The sequence below is a fragment of the Austrofundulus limnaeus genome, unplaced genomic scaffold, assembly GCF_001266775.1.
Source record: "Austrofundulus limnaeus strain Quisiro unplaced genomic scaffold, Austrofundulus_limnaeus-1.0 Scaffold91, whole genome shotgun sequence".
In the NCBI taxonomy this organism is placed as follows: Eukaryota; Metazoa; Chordata; class Actinopteri; order Cyprinodontiformes; family Rivulidae; genus Austrofundulus; species Austrofundulus limnaeus.
This window is the reverse complement of record NW_013952493.1, coordinates 730,353-732,058: the sequence shown is the minus strand read 5'-3', so window position 1 is coordinate 732,058 and position 1,706 is coordinate 730,353. Positions and strand designations below refer to the sequence as shown.

At 39.0% G+C, this 1,706-nt stretch overlaps 1 protein-coding gene across 5 annotated transcripts in view; it reads left to right on the top strand.

Moving 5' to 3' along the window:
* Positions 1–1,706, top strand: part of cadm1b (cell adhesion molecule 1b) — a 327,978-nt gene that overhangs the window by 306,411 nt on the left and 19,861 nt on the right. The gene's annotated exons all lie outside the window — the stretch shown is intronic.

The following is a 1,706-nucleotide window of genomic DNA, read 5'->3' as shown; positions in this document are numbered from 1 at the left end:
GTGTGTGTGTGTGTGTGTGTGTGTGTGTGTGTGTGTGTGTGTGTGTGTGTTTGCATGCATGCACGATGGGGGGAGAGTTTGAAGAGAAAGAAAACGAGAGATTGCACCTACAGTGAAGAGAAAGCCTGGATAGCCAGTTTAAATGAGATAGTGCTGTTGAGAACCAGAGCATGGATGTCAGAGACACCTGCCACAGCTTTTTTTTTCTTCTTCTTCTTCTTTTTTTTCCTGCACATGTTTGATCAGAAAAAAAAACTGAGACACTGCTTTGCTTCTTTTGTTATCTTATCAGAATCTGTAGCGATATCTCAGCTGCTCCATCCATCACRTTATAATGGCCTTTAGATCCCCTCTACAAATGCCAATCACATTTTGTCTTTGCGATTGCTGCAAAACATCAATAACTATTTTCTCACCAGCATATGAACTGACTGAAAGATAGTTCATTTGCGGCGCTTTAGTAAAGCCCCCGTTTGGCACCATTACATACTCGGAGTTACCTCCACTGCGAAAATGTATTTCAGTATTAGCCATCCTTTTAAAAATAGTTATTATTTCAAAAGCAGTGTTAAAGCGAGACAGTTGGCGAGGCAACCTTGGGAGTTGACATTTGGATATGCCAGAATGTGACATTTTAATACAAAAAAATGTCTTTAAAGAATAGATCAGTTTATCAATGGCCGCTTTAAAGATGCAGCAATTTATCCCTTTTGTCAAGTGGGAACTCTGCAATTCAAATAATCATAAAAAATCTGGGGCGACCAATAATAAGTTTGAAACTCGAGTGCATCAGAAGATAAATATTCATGAGACAGCCTTCAGATAACATTCATTTATACACTCATTTGATCAAATAACTGACATTTTAGCTGTATTTTTATGCATTGTGAGTGTTTTTTATACTAAAAATAGGGTCCTGTTTGTGAAATCTGTCTTTAAGTCTTCCTTCAGTGTGACGCAGCTTCTTTCCAGTTGCATTTGAAACTAAATTTCTTTAGAAACTTCTCTGTAAACCTGCTTTTCTCTGCTCCATCTAGCAGATCTGCAGCGCTGTTCGTCAGCGAGCGTGCTGCATGGTTAAAGCCTCGTTCAGCTCCCTGACTTCCTCTGGGTGTGGCGGAGCTGAGCAGGAAGTCGCTCCGCACATCTGTGCATTACGCTGCAGTTTTTCATAAGCTCTTTTCCTCCGAGTCGCCCTGATGCAGCCGTCTCTTTGTGCTGTAACATTCCAGTAATTTCCAAAAGACAGGCCTGAAAGAGGATTTACTGTGATTTATGTGAAACACGCTGGGAGGATGTAATTGAGCTTACTTGCAGTTCAGTACTTCCTAAATACCCTGTCACAGGGCAATTCTGAGCTGGCTTGTGGTGGATTGCCTTGCACTACCTTAATTAGCATAACCGCACTGTATAGCATTTTCCTTTTGCCAGTAAGTAAACAGAATAACATCCTACTTATTCACTAAACAGTGTTTATGGGAGTGACCACTGTCACAACCAGTTAAGCTTTTTTTTTTATTTTAATCAGAAGCCACCTAACTTCTATATAATCCTGATTTTAAAAAATGTTTTTAGATGCAGCAGGTTTTCAGCTCAGATCAACTTGATTTTTATTATGTAAATAGATAAAAACTGATTCAGTTAAGTCCCAATACTTTTCACCTACAGTCTGTAAGTATAGACATTAAAAGTGTATATATATATAT